Genomic DNA, 10,548 nt, shown 5'->3' on the forward strand with positions numbered 1-10,548 from the left:
TGTAGCTCCCTTCACTTTCTATCTGCAGTTCTGCTTAGTTTCAATTCCAAAGAGCAAGTTGCCTCCTGTGTCCCTCTCCCCTTCCTAACTTCCTTTTATGTGTTGTCTTCCTTTATTAAATTGTAAGATCCTTGAGGGCAAAGAATGCCTTTCTTTTTATTTGTATCTGGACTATTTATCAGAGTGCTTAGCACATAGCAGGCACTTAATAAATCTTTATTGAATTGTTGTCCTGGTTTTGTTTACTTCTCTCTGTTACTTCATATGTCTACTCGTGGTTCTCTGAATCACTCATATCTGTCATTTCTTTTTTGCAGTACATTACTATTATTTCATTCATGTACCACAGTTTACCTCATCAGTCCCCAGTGAATAAGCAACCTTTATTGGTCTTTTGCTACTACAAAAAGGATGACTGTGTATATTTTAGTATGTGCTGGGCCTCATTTCTGTCTTTAATATTCTGAGGATATATGCCTAGCAATGGGTTATCTTGGACAAAAAGGATGGACTATTTCATAACTTTATTTTAAGCATAATTACAGATTGATTTCCAGAATGGTTGGATCATCTCATAGTTCCAATACTATGTTAGTGTGCCTATCTTTCTAACTGTTCCAAAATAGATTATCTCCATGTTTTGTTACCTTTGCCAAATTACTTGTTGTAAAGGGTAATGACAGTGTTATTTTAATTGTCATTTATCTTAATTGTTAATTATTTGGAATAATTATTTATTATTTATAAATTGAAGTTTTCTTTTGAGAACTGCTTGTGAACATATTTTGACTTTCTATTAAAGTGACTTGATTCTATATAACAGTATTATGTTTATATCATGAATATCAGAACCTTATCTAAATATATATAATGCAAAGTTATTTGCTTTCTCATCTTAGATGATTCATTTTTTTCCTATTAGAAGCTTTTAAATTTAATGTAATCAAAATGATTTTATCTTTTGTGGTTACCTTTTTGTATGTATTGAGAGGTCACGTGAGAGGCTTGATGAGAAAAGAATTTTTTTGCAATTGCCTCAGTGAGGAATGAAATGGAGAATCAATTACAGAAGAATAAAAGGATTGCCTTCCTATAATAAGGGACCGGGTAAGATCAAATAATATTAATATATTATGGACTCAGCATAGTTGTGTTATTTTCTCCATTGAAAAGGACCCTTGATTTGCAGCTATAATATATGTGCTAGTGAAGTAAATGGATGGTGAACAAAATCCAGGACAATGGTCATATTTTTCCTCTTTGAGTTTTTGCAAGTCAAAATCTAGTTCATCCTTGAGTTTATTTTATCAAGGAATAACCTAAATGTCTTTTTTTTTTTAGATGGAAGGTCTGTATTCTTTCCTATTGATAATTAAGAAGTCTTTGAGTTTCAAATTTAGGGATTTTCCCTATTGGTGATCTGTAATTTTAATCAAACAGTATTTTTGATACTCATCAGTATTCAAGACATAAGGATAGTTTCTTTTGTTATTTCTTAGATTACATTATTTGGGTTTTTGCTTATTTAGTTTATCACAATGTTCTGAGACATCTATGATCTTAAAACTGTCTCTTTGAATTCTGACTTCAACTCAGTCTCTTTGGTGTAAAATTCATGTGTTTTTTTAAAGATATTTCAATTTTTCTCTCCTTTATTTTCTTTTAGCCTTTTACTTTACCTTTCTCATAATTTTTCTGCAACTTTTCTCTCATTGGCTCTTTCTCCTTCAATTACTATATAGACTCTTTCACTGTCTTACCCTTAATTCCAAGTTGTGTTTACTCATTTTCTTCCTTTTGTGGTGTATTCATTCAGGTGGAGTCCCTTCTGAGTGTAAATTTTATGGGAAGATGACTGAATCCCAGTTTTCTAATTATCTTTCCTTCAGATACAAAATCTCCTAAAGACATACTTTAGATCACTCCTATAGCTTTTGGTTCTGAACCACACCCTACTCCAGTAACATTTCCTTTCTTAAGCATGGCTTGGGCACAGTGTCTTCCACTTTTTCTGGAATGTATGGGGCTTCAGAAGGACTCACTTCTTTGGAAGGATTCTGCAGGGACTCCATCCCCCTATTCTGAACCCTGCAGGATGAGTAATTTAGGTTTCTTGCACTAGCTTTATTTCAACCCCTCCATTTCTCCATGTACACAAACTTTATAGGTAGTACATGGCATAGTCAGAATTTGAACCCAGATCTTCTGAGAACAAATCTACCATCTTTATGGGATTGCTTTGGGAAAGCACTTTCTAAACCTTAAAGTGATATATGCAAATGAGTTATTATTATTATTATTATTATTTTAATTATTATCTTCATCATGTCCTTACATTTTTATAACATAAAGCACCCCTGGATGTCTCTAAGGATATGTCTATTTGAAGGAGGTTTATCATTGTTCTGAGTTGGTTGGATGAGGTGGGGAATTGAACAATGATAACTAATTCCAGTATAAGTTAATTAGGTTCTTACCTAACAGTAAGACTGAACCTGTTCCTCCTTCCTCTACCAGCACCATCATGCAGTTACTATCAAGGAAAAACACCTGGGGAAGACAGTCCTGCTCATCATTCTTCCATGTTATGTACTACAAAGAAGTGGGGGCTTAAACAAAAAAAAAATTGGCCCTGATGGATCTATCTGTCAAGCATGCTTCCAATTAAGGATACACATAATGAATGCTAATGCTGCTTTATATTGTTTTTTCCACAATCTCTCTCCTCTTGGTTAAGTTTTTAATCTATAATTTATAATTTTTGTCTATGATCTTGACCTTTAAAATAGGAAATAACATTACATGATGTTACATATCAAGATAAATTCCTTGGTTTTGAGTTATTCATGCAGAGACTAATGAAAAAATGATGAGTTAGTGCTCTCATTCGGATGCTTTCAGCTCAAAAGCCAATTAGCTCCATTGTCCTGTTTCAAGCAGCAGAATATTACTATGTTTCCATGCAAATTTCCATACTGCCAAAAGAGAAGCCTTTTTATTCACTAAGTCAAATGAATTCACAATTTGAAAAGTCCACATTGCCTGAGTGTCTGCAGAATATTTCAGGAGCCTTGGAGAATGGAAGTCACCAAAGTATATGGCACATTTTAAAGGAGAGCAGCAACTCCAAAAATCAGCAGCTTTTTTCAAAAGCTGAGCCAGTTGTAGATAATAATCTATTTCAAAAATTTACGAAGTCTCACTTTTTTCATAACCCCAATAGGGCAAATCATTAAATGTTTTATCTACTATGGAGATCTTGTTATCCTAACTGCAGAGAAAAGAAACATAAGACTGTAGACAAAATTTTAAAAATCCCCTAAAGGCAGACTACATAGATAGTCTCTTGATGCTTTTAGTAGGAAATAAAATAAACCAAAGCTGGATATGAATAGCCACATTGTCTCCTGGAAAATTTGAAAACTGATTTTGCTCCAGATACTACCAGCTTGGAAATGAAAACTTCACCAGGATAATCTGGCATATAGACGGTTTTGGAAATAAATAACTAGAAAGTAGATAAGTAATGTGTGCCCTTTCTTACACTTTTGCTGGAAATTGTCCAAGCTGTAAAATAACTCAGTGTTTCCAGTATCTTTCATATACACAGCATAAAATGGTACCTCAGAGTGTAAAGAATTTGACTATTGAAATGGGCTGCATATGAGGTCATAGATCATAGATTTAGAGCTAGAACAAATGTTAGAAGCTATTTAGTCCAATGACTTCATTTTAAAAGTGAGGAAACTGAGGCTGAATGAAAAGAGGCTTGAAAAAATGCACAGAAATAGCAAAAGGCTGATCTGGAATTTGAAATCATGTCTTGCAGAAGGAAGTCTTATAAATTATACAGACATATGCAAACATACATATACATATATGCACATATATATATATATATATATATATATACATTTCCATATTTACAGAAATAAGTTTTTATCAACACTAACTTTATTTCCCCCCTGCACAGATTACTTTTTGATTTGCAGATCTTAACATACTTTACTTGAGTTTGAAAATTTTATCCTAATTTTGAGATAGTAAAAATACATTGCAGAGAGGGAATTTTCATAGTGAAAGCTCCCTATATCAATGAAATCAGTCTCTGAATTAAAACATAGCAAACAAACAAAACCTAAAAAAAGATAAATGGCTTGTCCAGGTTCATTCAATGAATTTCTAACAAGTCAGAGTACATGACTAAACTTCTATAGTGTGCTTCTATCCTCATTTTTTCTTCCTTCTTTGCTAATGTAATAAGTGGCTAGAATTGAGAATCTCAGAATCTCACTTTTGAAAAGGAACTCAGACTCCTTTTAGTCCAACCAATATTAGATGAAAATCACTTCTATTAAAAGCTCTAACAAACTATTTTCCATATTTTGCTTGAAGACCTCTAGTGATGGGGAACCTGTTACACAGTATCCTACTCTATCCCCAAATTGGAGACATCTTCAGAAAATTAGGAAGTGTTGCAAAAAAAAAATTAACAAAATAAAAAAAACTTGAATACTTGCTAATTGTCTAAGTAAATAAAAAAGCTCTTTTTTTGAATTAAATTTTACGGTTTTCTTCTTTTAGCCTGTTTCCTCACTTCATAAATGAAAACATTGGAATAAATGTCTTCTAAGGCCTGTTACAGTGCTAAACCTGTGACCTATAATCCTCTTCCTCCCTCCCCACCCACCCTCATTGAAAAGGCAAGCAACTCAATATAGGTTGTACATGTGCAGTTTTGCAAAACACTTCCATAGTAGACATGTTGTGAAAAACTAACTCTATTTCCCTTAATCCTATCCTGCCCTCCCATTTATTCTATTCTTTCTTTTGACCCTGTCCCTCCGCAGAAATATTTACTTCTGATTACCCCCTTTCCCAATCTGCCCTCCTCTCTATCATCCCCTTGCTCTCTTGTCCCCTTCTCCCCCTATTTTCCTGTAGGGTAAGACAGATTTCCATACCCAGTTGAATGTGTATGTTATTCCCTCCTTAAGCCAAATCCTATGAGAATAAGATTCACTCATTCCCTCTCACCTTCCCCTGTTTCCCCTCCACTGTAAGAGACTTTTCTTTTCTGTTTTTTATCCCATTCTACCTCTCCCTTTCTTCTTCTCTGAATATAATCCTCCCTCATCCCTTAATTTTATTCTCCAGATATGACCCCTTAATCTTCAACTCACCCTGTGCCTTCTATCAATCTATCTATATATGCATACATATAAGTTTTTTTCCTCCAACTACCCTAATACTGACAAAGGTCTCATGAGTTATAAATATCATCTTTCCATACAGAAATGTAAACAGTTCAATCTTAAAAGGTCTCTTATGATTTCTTTTCCTGTTTACTTCTTCATGTCCCACTTGAGTCTTGCATTTGAAAGTCAAATTTTCTATTCAGCTCTGGTCTTTTCATCAGGAATGCTTGAAAGTCCTCTTTCACAGAATGACCAATTATTCCCCTGAAGAATTATACTCAGTTTTGCTGGGTAGGTGATTCTTGGTTGTAATCCTATCTCTTTGCCCTCCAGAATATATTCCATGCCCTGTGGTCCTTTAATATAGAAGCTACTAAATCTTATGTTATCCTGATTCTGTTTCCACATTACTTGAATTGTTTCCTTCTGGCAGCTTGTAATATTTTCTCCTTGACCTGGGAACACTGGAATTTGGCTTTAATATTCCTAAGAGTTTTCCTTTGGGGATCTCTTTCAGAGGAGATCTGTGGATTCTTTCAATTTCTATTTTGCCTCTGGTTCTAAAATATCAGGCAGTTTTCCTTGATAATTTCTTGAAAGATGATGTCTAGGCTCTTTTTTTGATCATGGCTTTCAGATAGTCCAATAATTTTTAAATTCTCTTCCTGGATCTATTTTCCAGGTCAGTTGTTTTTCCAATGAGATATTTCACATTGTTTTCTAATTTTTCATTCTTTTGGATTTGTTTTACAGTGTCTTGATTTCTCATAAAGTCACTAGCTTCCAATTGCTCTATTCTAATTTTTAAGGAAGTATTTTCTTCAGTAATCTTTTGGACTTCCTTTTCCATTTGGCCAATTTTTTTTTTTAGGGCATTCTTCTCCTCATTGGCTTTTTGGACCTCTTTTGCCATTTGGGTTAGGCTATTTTTTAAGGTGTTATTTTCTTCAGTATTTTTTTGGGTCTCCTTTAGCAAGCTGTTGACTTGTTTTTCATGATTTTCTTGCATCACTCTCATTTCTCTTCCCAGTTTTTCCTCTACTTCCTTACTTGCTTCTCAAAATCCTTTTTGAGCTCTTCCAAGGCCTGGGACTGATTCATATTTTTCTTGAAGGCTTTGGATGTAGGAGCTTTGACTTTGTTGTCTTCTTTTGGTTGTATATTTTGATCTTCTTTGTCACCAAAGTAAGATAATATAGTCTGACTCTTTTTGTGCTGCTTGCTCATGATCCTGGCCAATTACTTGAGTTTTAAACTCTTTGTTAAGGTAAGAGTCTGCTTCCAATGTGGAGAATGTACTGTCCCAAGCTTCAGGGGTTTGTACAGCTGTTTTCAGAGATACTTGAAGGGACCTGTAAATTTTCAGTTCTTCCAAGGCGGTATGATAAGAGGCATGGTGTTCACTCCTTTCCTGGCCTGTGACCACAAGTACTCCTTTCTATCCTACAACTGTGAGGAGGGTTCCTCTCTACAGCCACTATAAGTTCCACTGTTCCAGGGCTCCTCCTCACCCCAGCACCACCACCCAGAACTGTGACCCAGATCAACACACGGGCAAAGCAAGAAATTCCTGCCTCAGCACTGGCAAATATATCCCTGCAATCCCTCTCTGATCAGCCACTGGATTCCCCCTCAGACTGTGGGCCAGAAGCTCAGGAAGCAGCTGTCCCCCCTAGGGCCATGCTCTTGGGGAATGGAGCTGAGACCCCACCTTCCTCTCTCAGCACCACAGAAACAGACTTTTCCCACTGACCTTCTAAGCTGTCTTTGACATTAGTGGGTTGAGGAGTCTGGAAACCTCCACAGCTGCCCTGTGATTCAGTCCTCTGAGGCCTGCTCCAAGTTTGCTGCAGCACCATGCTGCCCTTTGTTCCCAGCCCAACGTGCTACACCTTTCTGATCAATCATCCAGGTTGTCTTGGGCTGGAAATTTGTTTCACCCTGTCTTTTTGTGGTTTCTGCTGCTTCAAAATTTGTTATAGCCTTTTTTCATGAGTATTTGGAGGGGTTCAGGGGACAGCTTAAGCAAGGCACTGCTTTCAGGATGCCGTCTTGGCTCCACCCCCAAAAGTCTCTTTTTAAAAAAAAATTATCTTCAATAAAAGTTTCTCATTTATGTTTTTATATCACCTATATTTACAAATGCATCGCACCAACAACCTGCCCAGAAAGTCATTCTTTATAACAAAGAATTCTTTCTATGCTGCTTCTTGCTCATGTTGTTTGCCTTTTTTCTGGTTTTTAAAGTTGATATCTGCTTCTGGGACACAGGGGGCACTGTCCCTGGCTTCTTGTGCTGGTAGTTAGGGGCCTGGTTAGTGGTTTGCTGAGGTGGGCCATGCGACCTGCTTGCTGGGATGCCTCCCTTCCTGTACTGGTCCCCTTCAGCTACAGCAAGAGGGACCTTTCCCACTAATCCCCCTAGCCTCACAAGCTAAAAGACTGCTGTATCTAGTGTTTCTGTTAACTCTACTATTTCAGGATTTTCCTGGGGAAATATTCTCTCGGTTTTTCAAGGTCAACAAGGGAGGGTGAGAGAGACTTTCTGCTTACTCCACCATCTTGGCTCCTGGAAGTCCAAAGAATTTTTTAAGACAAGAGAGGAAAGCAGTTCAGCAGATCTCACCAACACCAACATATTAATCAAGTCTGCAGTGTTGCACATCCATAGTCATCCACCTCTATAAGGAAGATGCATTTTCTTATCTCCTTTGAGACTAAGACACTTTAATTCAGCATTCACTTTTTCCTCTATTTTTTTCTTTCCTCCCTTCCCTCTCCTCTTTCCTCCTTCCTCCCTCCTCCTCCTTCTCCTTCTTCTCCTCATCCTCCTCTTCCTCTTTCTCCTCTTTCTTCTTGTTCTTGTTCTTCTTCTCTTCTTTCCTCCTACTACCAGAAGTTAGAGAGTAAAAGATAATTCAAATATATTCAGAACTATTTGAATGTTTGGACCTAAATTGGAATTATTAGTGGTTCAGCAACATCTTAGAAGGAATTCTTTAATTTAGTGTTCCAGGGATTTATTGTTAACCCTATGTTGTTTAACACTTTTTTTTCAAGGACTTGGACAAAAGAGATTGTGTCTTCATCAAATCTTCAAATGATGCAATGCTGATAGGGAATAGTTAACACACTTAATGAGACAAAGTCCAGATGCAATAAGATTTTGACTACCTAAAACAATGGCTTTAATGGAACAAGACAAAAATCAAGGAAAATATGTGTAAAATCTTACATAAGCTCAAAAATCATGAGTAGATGATGGCAGACACATGTCTAAGCAGAAGCTTATATGAAAATGATCTGAAGGTTTTAGTGTACTATAAGCTCACTGTGTGTTAGCATGTTTCTATATTTTTAGATTCTTAAGTGATAGTATGACTTCCAGAAATAAAATAATAGAACGCCATACTCTAATCAGAACACATATAAAATATTGGGCACATTCTGAGCATTGTAATTTATTAGGGATATTAAAAAAACTGGAGATGTACCAAAGGTGTGCTACCAGAATAGGCAATGAACTAAATTCATGCAATCTGATAATTGTTGAAACTATCTGGAAATATTTATCCTAGGCAAGAGAAAATTTAGAATATCTGATGGCTGTCTTCAAGTGTTTATGGAGTTGTTACACAGAAGAAGGATCAGTCAAATTTGTTGTTTGGCTCTATAGTGAAGACATAGGAAGAAGTTGTAAATAGACAAATTTAAGCTTTATATAAATACACATTTAGAGTTATCCAAAAGTAGAATGTCCTACCCTAGGAGGTACTGGGTTTCTCCTTCATTGGTGGTCTTCATGCAATATTTGGATGACCATTGGTAGAATGTTATAAAGGAAACTTTTTTTTCTCATTTCTAACATGCACTAGATGGTTGATGAGGTCTCTTATAACACTGAGATTCTCTGAAACACGTATATCTGAAAAAATGCATGTTGCTTGAATACAGCTTTTATATGATAATTATGATATCTACAACGAATGTTATTACATTTGAATATCTTAACTACCTCATAAAATAAACAAGATTGGCACTAATACATGCAGTTTCCAGTTGAGAAATCTGAGGATCACAAAGGTTGTGACTTAGATGAATAAATGAAAAAAAAGTATTTACTATTTGTCTTATTCTGTGATAATTTACTGAGGAGGCCAATGGAAAAGCAAATATAGTTCTTGCCATCAAAGGGCTTATGTTTGAATATGAGATAGGGGATAACACATATAGAAAATTGGTGTTCCTGGGAATGTACTTTGGTTTGGAAATTTGAAGGAGTGGTGAGTAGAATAAGAGGGTAAACTGGCACACCAGTCTTTTTTATAGAAATGAAAATACTGATTTGATTTTTAGACCCTAAAATGGAAAATGAAAGAGGAGGCTGGCAGAAGACTCATTTACTTAGAGGTATACATGTGCAGCCAGGCAGTTGGCAAGACAATGATTGGCAGGCAAAGTGAAGCATTCCTGGAGTGCATATAGAGATATACATCAATCAGGACAATGGGGCCCTAAGGCAGTAGATCTAAAGCTGAAACACTTGAGTCTTCCACAGCCTGGTCTGTGTTCCAGGTAGCAAAGTGATCAGCTTGGAGATGGCTAGGAAGAAAAATAAAGCATGACTGGAGTCTATTTAGATATAGTATGCCACATGAGAAATTCATCAATCAGGACTTTTCAAAGGATAACAAATTGTTTGGTGGCAGAAGAGGTACTGACCCAAAATCTCCTCTTTTCATTACACTACACTCGTGGTTTTCTCTTTAGGTAGAGAAAAATAACTTACCAATGTGGTAACTAGGTGGTACAGCGTTGAACTACAGGATATTGGACTAGAAGTCAAGAATACTTGAATTTATATCCTGCCTGAGATATTATGAGCCATATAATTCTGTGCAAATTACTTAACCCTTCTGTGTCTCAGTTCCTTCATCTATAAAGTGGGGAGAATAGTAACAGATAATTCAGGGTTGTTGTGAAGTTCACTTGAGATAACACACATACAGAGTTTTCTAACCTTTAAAGTGCTATATCATACTAGTAGCTACTACTACTACTACTACTACTACAACTACTACTACTACTACTACTGCTGCTGCTGCTGCTGCTGCTGCTGCTACCACTTCTAGAAGACAGAGGACAATAGAAAAATAATGAGTAAAAGTAAAATTGAAGTTAGAAAATAGCTCTTTTTTATTACCTATTAGTCAATTTTAACAGAATTAGAACAATATTTTGAGAAGAGAAAATTTCAAAAATTTTTCAGAGTTAATTTGGTAAGTCATATCTTAGAGCCTTTAAGTAGAAATGATTGTTATTATCTAATCGGGGGAGGGGAGCCTGTGGT

Source organism: Phascolarctos cinereus, unplaced genomic scaffold (assembly GCF_003287225.1).
Source record: "Phascolarctos cinereus isolate Bilbo 61053 unplaced genomic scaffold, phaCin_HiC Scaffold_5;HRSCAF=322, whole genome shotgun sequence".
NCBI lineage: Eukaryota > Metazoa > Chordata > Mammalia > Diprotodontia > Phascolarctidae > Phascolarctos > Phascolarctos cinereus.